Source organism: Mytilus galloprovincialis, chromosome 14 (assembly GCF_965363235.1).
Source record: "Mytilus galloprovincialis chromosome 14, xbMytGall1.hap1.1, whole genome shotgun sequence".
Lineage (NCBI taxonomy): Eukaryota > Metazoa > Mollusca > Bivalvia > Mytilida > Mytilidae > Mytilus > Mytilus galloprovincialis.
This window is the reverse complement of record NC_134851.1, coordinates 65,188,036-65,198,088: the sequence shown is the minus strand read 5'-3', so window position 1 is coordinate 65,198,088 and position 10,053 is coordinate 65,188,036. Positions and strand designations below refer to the sequence as shown.

Below are 10,053 nucleotides of genomic sequence, written 5' to 3'. Positions count from 1 at the left end.
CAATACATTATTGATAATTTACAAAGAAAATACTTATAAATAAATTGGAAACATTACTGAACGTACTGAGTCGTCTATGCGTATGCACAATTGATAATGATGGCTTACCTTGTGGGCTTAAACACTGTCTGGAGTACATCGCCTGGATGGTTTTAGAACTTTCACTAAAATTTAAATGTAAAGTTTGCACAAAATCTATGGAAACAACGGCACCTCTAACTTCTATTTTACGCTATTCTTCAATAATTCCAGTATAAAGAAAAAAAACATCATTTGCTTCTATCTTTAACAAAAGGATTAAACATGTTAAACTTGAAAAGAAAGTACTTCATAATCTAATAATTAGATATTTGAGTTTAATTCCTAAACATTCGAAGTTGAATGGTTCATGTGTAAAAAAAATCAAAATGAAGTTCTTTGAGTACCATTTTATTTTACAAACCCAAAAGCTTTGATATGTTTCAGTTATAAACTTGAAGTACCTTTAGATTCTTTTGTTTGAAAATTTTGAAAATCTCGTTTTATTCCAAGGTAGTGATTGAGTCGGACGAGCCTATCCTCGTAGAACATTGCAGGTGTCAGTCGAGCGTCAAACCTTTTCGCAAGGGCATTCAACTTTTTCCATCTGTCGGTGAATTCGAAGATTGACATTTCGAAGTGCGATGTATGTTGCAGCCTATTTCTGTTCAGCCGTATTCTTTCAATATCATCTCCAACATTTACGGCAACTCGCTCACAATGCCAATTATCTCCACCCCATCTTCCACGTGACGGAAGACATAATCCTTGACGTCGTAATTCGGCATACAGATAAGTTATGTCACATTCATTTCTGGGTTTGGTGATTGGACATGCGCTTGCATTAGCAAGATCATATAGTATGTCTGTCAGCACTTCCACTGATGCCTTGCTGACACGTATGAAGTTCTGTTCTTCTTCTGAAATGGTTTCATCCTTGAAAAAAAACACCATTATATTGATAAGACAAAAAAATATCATATTCTTAAATCGTCTGTTTAAATATGTATTAACCCCTCAATGGCTTTCAAAGTTCCCAGTTATCTTAGGAGAGTGATTCGGATGCATCGAGTTTTTGAATAATATTTGTAGGTGTACTGTTTCTATGCTTCATTTCATAACAATATCATATAAAACAATAATCTAAGATGAAGACTAAACCCAGATGTGACAGAAGTATGACGCAGGTACTTAACGTTATTCACATATCAGTATAAAGTAAAACTACTGAAAACAATGAGCATATAGAGGTATTCAAACACAAGTTGTCTTATGTGCATTTCTGAAAGTGCTGTATGGAACCCCCTATTACGTGGCACTGTGTTTATACATCCCGTACTTTTAACTTGAATGTTTGCTTATTTGGTTTTTGTATTATGCTTTTGTGATGTTTCTATGTTAATACAACGTGGCTCTTTACTTATACATCCCGGCATTGTGTTAATGTGACAGGATAACTGTTTGTTTACATATTTGTTTTTTAAAGTGATTAAGGTTAAAAAAAAAAACAATGTTGACTGCTGTACACCTAATTTTGACATTTGTACATATTATGTTTCGTTTGTTTTGTTCACAGGTTTAATCCCATTATTTTCTACTTAAGAAAATACCTGTACCAAATCAGAGAATGATAGTTGTTGGCCATTCGTTTGAAGTGTTTGAGCTTTCGATTTTGCCATTTGATTATAGACTTCCGTTTTGAATTTTCCTCTGAGTTTGGTATTAATGTGATTATACTCTTTGTTACTCTGAAATAGTTAATAAGGCACAGAACTCGGTAGCAGAATTTCATCTAAAAAAAAAGTCTGCCTGAAGCATTTCTTATATGTAATATAAATGATGAAGGACAGAAACTTATCCAAAGAAATATATCAAATGTTTTGTTTCATTATACTAGCTTCAATCATCACTGAATATTCATTCATGTCTAAAAAGGAGACTGGAGAAAAGCTATTAGTACATCTACTTGTATTCTATACATCTCCGAATACTAAAATCGACCGGAAGTGTGTAAAAAAAGGTAAGACCTTTTTGAATGTGGTTGTTAATGAATGCAATTGTATTGTTAATTTCAAAACATTGTGAGAAAGGTTAACGATATCGACACCGTCTATTGTTCATTTCTGAAGATTAGACAGAAATTTGTAGAAATATAACATTCAGTATTTGCTTTGGAATGCAAGGAATAATACATTAAAGTTTAAGATAATTACCACTATCACATTCAGCATCCAATATTGCTTGAATAACAGACACTCATGTATAATTTTATGTTCTTTACACCAATATTCTCTTACTGGTCTAAGGCTTTCAAGGTTTATTCCTCCTTTGTCACTTATCAAGGTGCCTTCCGGACATTTAATCTTTATTTCGACAGCTTTCATCACATCATATTTTCTTTGAATAACAAACATATCATCCTCAAGGAGGCATCGGATCATCCTGCCAGTATTTTCCATTCCAATTCCCCATATCCATATTTGAGCTTGAATGCTGTTTTTGTGAGAACAAAGAAGTACTTTTTCGCAACCTGTATCGTCAATATCAAATAGTGCCACATCTCTGTATAGTTCGCCTACATAGCCAGACGGATTGTCAGAGCAATTAGTAAGTTTGAACCGGCGAAGGAAATATACTACCACATGACAAAAAAACATCGACGGGAGAAAATCGTATTCAAAGCAAAGGATTGCAGACTTTGTAAAATTGATGAATTTATTACTTAGTATTTGCCATCCAGATGTACGAACCATGCACGGAACGAGATAGTTAAAATCATTGTTATGCATGTCATATTCCTGGTCCAAAATATCTGCACAAACTAAAATGTCATATTTCTCCATCACGTTAAAGATATGTTCTTTGAACTCAGACAGGGAAGACTCTGTTTCTTTGAATATATGTTCTATCAATTTTTTTTGTAAGAAGCCAGTCTTTTCGTACTGTTCCCAATCAATATGCAAACTCCGTGCTTTGAAGCATTTTGCGCCAACAACACAACGCAATGCATTAGCAAACCATTGTGGACACATTATCACACTTTCACCTACATCTTCAAAATATATAATATTACCAATATCATGATGTAATACTAAGAATGATATGAGCTCTCTCATATTTGATAGAGGAGAAAGAAGAAACTTATTAACCTCCATAAGTTCTCCAACAGTCACCACAGTTTTCCCTTCTAATCGCAATTCCTCGATTTTGTTTCCGAAAGGTATCCATTTTACTGGTACCTTTTCACCCCAGTTTTCCTGTTGCTTTGCGATTGCAAATATATATTGGCGCAACTTTTCGATTTCGTCTTCAGAGGAGTTAGGGTTCGATATTGCAAAAAAATTTCTCAAATGATCCTTCCGTCTGTCTGATCCCAATGATTTAACGAACTCGTCTCGGTAAGCATCAATATAATCTTGTGAATTGCTCTGCTGAATAAGAAAGAAAATAACCTTTCTCTTAAAAATTTAAACTAAACACGAGAGTTAGAATTTAAATATAGTGCAAAAAAGTCAGGAATCTGAAGTACAGTATTTGTCGTCTGTTTATGTAGTTCAAACGTGTTTCTCGTTTTTCTTTTTTATATAGTTTAGAACCTTGGTTTTCGCGTTTGAATGGTTTTTACCTTAGTAATTTTTGTGGCTCTTTATAGCTTGCTATTCGGTGTGAGCCAAGGCTCCGTGTTGAAGGCCGTGCCTTGACCTATAATAGTTTTTCTTTATACATTGTTATTTGGATGGAGAGTTGCCACATTTGCACTCATGCCACATCTTCCTATATCTATTGACAACGCCATGGCTAAAAATAAAAAGACAAACAGACAAATAACAGTACAGAAGACACAACATAGAAAAATAAGGACTTAGCAACACGAACCACACCAAAAACTGGAGGTGATCTCAGGTGCTCCGGAAGTGTAAGCAGATCCTGCTCTACATGTGGTTGCTTATGTTAATATGAGACAGGCATAACCTGTGAATGGGGACGAAGTCTGTATGCATTATTTTTTTAATTCAAACATATTGATAAAAGAAACGGAAATACCGAACGCGTCAACGTCAGGATTCATTTGTATCGTGGTTATACGGGGTGAAACAACACGAACTCCACCCAAAATGGGGGTGATCTCGTGTGCTCCGAAAGGGTAAGCATATCCGTCGTGTTGCTTGCATGTATGTGATAAAACATCCGGTAAATAGTATATTTGAGTAGGTCACAGTCATGAAAGGGAAGGAGATTTTAGTTACGGCATAAGGAACATATCCTATATCATCTGTGAAACGATTATTCCGTAACGGTCAACCAACTCGTGATGGCGTCTGTAAAATTTACGCAGCGGTGATTTCAACTTCACCATTTGGAACTTCTGCCTTATTAGCTTCCTTGTGAACGATGATGCTTTAGTATATATACATGTGCAGGATAAGTTACAATTTGATACTTATTTTGAACTGCAAATTGTCCGCATGTAAAATAGTTGAATATTGATTACTTTTGTAAATAACTTAGGTCAGACTTTTATTGAAATACAATAGTTGATAAGTTCACTGTACTAACATTTTGTACAAATATGTCGGAATAGAAATACAAAATGTTTGCCGAGTAGTAGCACCGATACAAAACAAAAGTTCAGATTGATAACATTACTTCCAAAAAAATAAAACATTAGGTTTTTATCATTTCTTGAACACAACTTTAAGTCTTTTATAATTATTGTAAACTTTATATATAAAAATAAGAACTGGACAGGTATGATTGCCAATAAGACAACTCTCCACAATTGACCAAATGATACCCAAATTATTAACTACGAGTCATCCAATGCAATTCCAATGCCGATCAGTCAGTTATGAATATATCAATTATAGAAAATCGATATATAAAGCCTCAATTCATTTTCAAAAACATACAGGACCTTTTCCTGTATCATGCTTACAATTACGATTAATTATCTTCTAAGTGAATTCTTATCTGTTTACGAATGAGTGAAAATTACCTGTATTTTATCGATGTGTGTTGCAACTGGAATAATTGGAGGGTTCAGAAGATTATCTCTAGTACTTGATATATCTCCATAACAATGAACGGTATTTGTCCAATATTGAACGTAATCTGCAAAAGATTTAATATTAACTGTGAGAATAGCAGGTTCATATATTCTTCAATTTTTATAAAAGTGCCAATTTATCAGTGGCTTTCTATTATATACCGGGAGTCGCTTTAGAATCAACTAGAAGCAACTGTTTTAATAATAGTATGCAAGTTAAAAGCGAATAATGACAAGATATTTTTTTTTCAGTCAGTTATATTGACCAGCATGAAACATAAAATATGATGATTATGATTTCCTTGTTTTCTTTACCACTGTCGTTCCTTATGACATTATATTATTGAAATTAAATACAATCATAACTTAAAGAAAATGATTTACCATGTACATCTGATAGAATCTGAGCTTGTTTTCTGTTTGAATTCCGCTCATACAATACCGTTTCTTGTGGTCTCAATTGATCGAAGCCTTCAGAGATGTCGCTCACTAATAAGACAATGCAATTCTTGGAAAGAAACAGTTGGTGAGTGGGATAATATTCTTGTTGACCGGCAAAGTCCCAGATTGAAATAATTGCTTTCTTCCCCGAGTCAAAACTATTCTTTACAGAAAGACCTTTTAAACTTGTTTTCCATGCTTCCCGTTTGGTTCATTCGTTTTCAGATTCTACAAAAGACCTTACAGATCTTCCAACAGTTTTGAATTTGAATATTACTTTGTTTTCCTTTTTCATCTTCTCATTTGATATTTCCATCCTCAATGTGTTATATTCCTCCATTTCGGTCAATTTGCGGAACAAAATGGCATTGCCATTTGCTGAACACAAATCTCAAAAAGATAAAATATACTTGAGTAATTCCAGCTCTAGATACTATGATACATACAAATTCGATTATATGATACATGTAAATGTGAACAAAATCTGCTTGATACTTTATTATTTTTTGCATTGATTTTATTTTGTAAATGTTCCTAATATATAATGTTTATTATGTTGTTTTATTTCACAGGAGATTATGATAATATGATGTTATAGAGAATGGCCATAATAAATTTGTGAGTATCCGACTCTTGAAGAATGAAACTATTTAAAAGCTTACAAAAACATCCACATCAAATACATTTGGTTGTCAACTAGAAAAAGTTTGCTACGCTTTTTTTTATTATTGGTTTAAGCAAAAACACATTATATTATCTATTTGCTACAAAAATCTTGTACACATATATTTCAATTAAGCGTTTTATGTATAGATGATGTATTTTTAACTCGTTAAACATACGAATAAAGCTTGTTTTGAACATGCGTTTCATAGCACATTTATTGTCCGTTCGTACAAACAAACACAACATACCTACAACATTCATTATACATGCGAGATAAGAAATATGCATTGTCCTTGCGTTTCCAAAATCATTTGAACATATGTCAATTATGCCAAAAAACTAGTAAAAGAACATGCGTTGCACTTGTTCATGGATAGACAAAACGTTCGTATTGTTTTAGACGTTAGCTATATTAATCTTTTGTGAGCTGTTTAATTCGACATACCGAAACAGACATTATCGTCAAAGTACGAAACCAAAAGGATTTGGATTAAAATTAGGATATAACATATTGTTCCCTGGGAATTGCAACCAAACATTTAAACTGGGGATTCTTTAATATTCATTGAATACCCTTTTTTGTGGATTTCATGGGTATAAGGGAACCACGATTTTTTCTTCAATGCATTACAAATTTTCTAAACGAATGTATGCAGACTTTGTCAAAACCACGAAAACAAATATATACGAATATGCACCAAACCCCGAAAATGTATAAAAGAATGAATCCACATGTCAATACCAAGATTCTGCAAAATGTAGCTATACAACAATGAGTTGTTTTCTCATTCAGAAACATATAAATATAAAACAATTTGTTTATACACAAAACAATTATAGAATTGTCAACAAGAAATGATGCAGAAGCCGTAATTATTGTGCCTATCAAAACATAACAGTAATAGTACCTTTTTGAAATTTCCATTGCCCGTTTTGTAAAGAAATTCCACATTTGTCGACATTTATTTCAATGCCATTTGTTCTCTTTACGTGATACGTGCTTTCTTGTAGAAGTCTTCGGACTAAACTGGTTTTACCAACCCCTTCTTGTCCGAGGACGACTAGTTTGATGTAATAAATTTCCTCCGATTCAGTTTCTACTAGACTTTTGTACAGATTAATTCCTTTTCTGGATTCACTAAATAACTTTTGTGGAGGCTGCTGATTTACCATTCTGGCTATAGCTAACGATAAAAGACAAATGTATAAGTGATGAAAACAGGTTTATAAAGCAGTACATTGTCTTACATTGATGTGGAAATTAACATGATAATATGATCAACGAAAAGTGGATCAACATTTATCTAGATTTGTCATTGGTAACAAATTTATTAATTTGTTTTGACATTCATAAAAGTAACATATTTGCTTTTTAAAGCTGAAAACAAGTATCCCTGTATACCGAAAAATTGGTATAGAATATGTAAATATAACAATTGAAATACATGTTGATTTGATATCCTATAAGATAGATGCCCAACAGTTTTTTTTTACGATATGTACCTATTTGTTCACGTTGATCCTTTAATCTCCTGGCGTTATCTTCTATGTTTTTTTTTGTATTTCAAATCTGAAATCAATGATATTTTAACGTAGTATAATTGAGATTTAACAGTTTATATTGTTTAAAAGTCTCATGTAGAGAATGCAGTCATTAGATACAAAAAAAAAAAAATGTGGTATGAGTGCATACGAGACACCTCTCAATCCAAGTCACAACTAGTAAAAGTAAACCATTATAGGTTAAAGTACGGTCTTCAACACGGTCTTTTAGCACACCGAACAGCAAGCTATAAAAGAACCAATAAATGACAAATGTTAACCCATTCAAACAAGAAAAGCAACTGTCTAATCTGTATATAAAACGAGAAATATAGATTCCATCACTGCAACGAGTGTGTTACGATATTATTCCACTCGAGACCTGTAAATGTTACTACTTAAAGAGCTAGGCTTGCCGAATTACAGTGGAGAAATCTGTTTTAATATTTTCTTTTCAAAGATTTTGAGAAAGTTGTGTTCTTTAAATACAAAGTCATTATGCATGGTCGTCATGACGTCATGACGTCACAATAGGAAATTCAGAAGAAATCGTGACAATTTTAATGTCACAATCAAATTTCGACCTATCATTTGGCTGAGAACAGTTATTTAACTAGCTCAATAAATGTGAAAAAAGAACAAAAATAACAATAGTGAATCACATCAATAAACGACAACCAATTCACATTAGGTTCCTGATGCAGGACAAGTGCAAACAAATGAAACGGGTTTAAACGTTTTAATAGTCGTTATATTATTGACATTTCATAGTTAAATGAAGAAACCTTGACTTAAAATCTGCATGCAAAGTGCATTTTTAAATGCCAAAAAACCTTGTCAGTAGAACTCGAAACAATATTAAAACAGTAAGATATGTAAGTCAATACATTATAGCAGTAACGGTTATCACAACTTCACAACAATAACCCTGACTTCTGAGTTTGTGTTGTTTAATCGTTAGGTTCCTTGTTGTATTTTTTATACTGGTAATATTGAAAATGCAAATGAGGAATGTGTCAATGAAACAAAAACCTGACCAAAGACCAGAACACAGCCAAAGTCTTCAAAAAGTTTTATCACAGCAAGAAAATCCCGCCCCAAACAAAAATGTATACTATTTCAGCGAAATTGGACGTCATTCTTACCTCAAAAACACATAATTAAACTAAAATTGAAAATCATACAAGACGAGCAAAGGCCAGAGCACTAGACTTGGGACCGGCGCAAAACCACGGCGGGGTTAAACATGTTTTTTGAGATCTTAATACCCCCTTATACATCTAGCCAATGTAGAACAACAAACATATAGCAATATACATAGTACAAGTTAGTTTAAAAGAACTCATAGTCCGATATCAGAATAGGTAACAAAGGAAAAACAACAAGACAATAATACATACATTAAGCAAGGACTTCTTGCAGTTACTGACATGCCAGTCTATTTTTTGTCTTTTGATAGATCTTATTTTTTGTATCTTGCAATGTCATTGTCAGTTGAATTTTTGGAATTATGAGTTTGGATGACCGTTTCGTATCTGTCGCCTCTTTTTGAAAACACCCTTTTATCAAAATGCATGATATGGTTATCTAATGATAATAACAATAGATAAAAGTTGAGAACAATGAATTTGATCATGCTGTCTGCTACATGTATTTATCATCCGTATTGACATATCTCTTTTTACATAACGCAGGTTGATGTGATTATATGTCTGATGGTTATAATGCATATAGTACTTGAAAATCGACACACTACAGTTTACTGTTTTTCTGTTATTATAATTAGGGTAATGGTTAGTGCTATATACATTTAGTTCGGCTTCATTCAATGATAGGTTGCTAAGGCACCAACAGAGAAACATAGTTGTTCTCCAACTATGTACTTTGTCTATGTAGTGTCTCTATTTTATTTTGTTTTTCTTTAATTTAATAACTATTCAATTTTATGGTGAGTGAATAAAGGCAACGGTAGTATACCGCTGTTCAAAATTCATAAATTGATAAAGAAAAAACAAATTCGGGTTACAAACTAAAACTGAAGGAAACATATTAAATATAAGAGACACAACACCGAAATGTAACACACACAGAAACGAACTATTATGTAACAATGGCCATTTTCCTGACTTGGTACAGGGCATTTTATGAAAAATGGTGGGTTGAACCTGGTTGTGTGACATGCCAAACCTCCCACTTTAATGGCAGTGTTAATTATAATATTAAAATGACAACATTACAAGACAGGGTTACAATAAATAAACAGATAAATGGGAGAACATATAGAACAGAAAAACAAACGAATAATAGCCATCAACAGGTTACATGTAAAATAATATTTT

At 32.9% G+C, this 10,053-nt stretch overlaps 1 long non-coding RNA gene across 1 annotated transcript; it reads right to left on the bottom strand.

Moving 5' to 3' along the window:
• Nucleotides 1-2,236: 2,236 nt before the first annotated feature.
• On the bottom strand, nucleotides 2,237-6,238 carry LOC143059038 (uncharacterized). Its single transcript, XR_012973351.1, has 3 exons — nucleotides 5,450-6,238; nucleotides 5,015-5,130; nucleotides 2,237-3,449 (listed from the first exon to the last, which is right to left on the bottom strand). It is a non-coding gene; the product is annotated as an uncharacterized LOC143059038 (long non-coding RNA).
• Nucleotides 6,239-10,053: the final 3,815 nt, after the last annotated feature.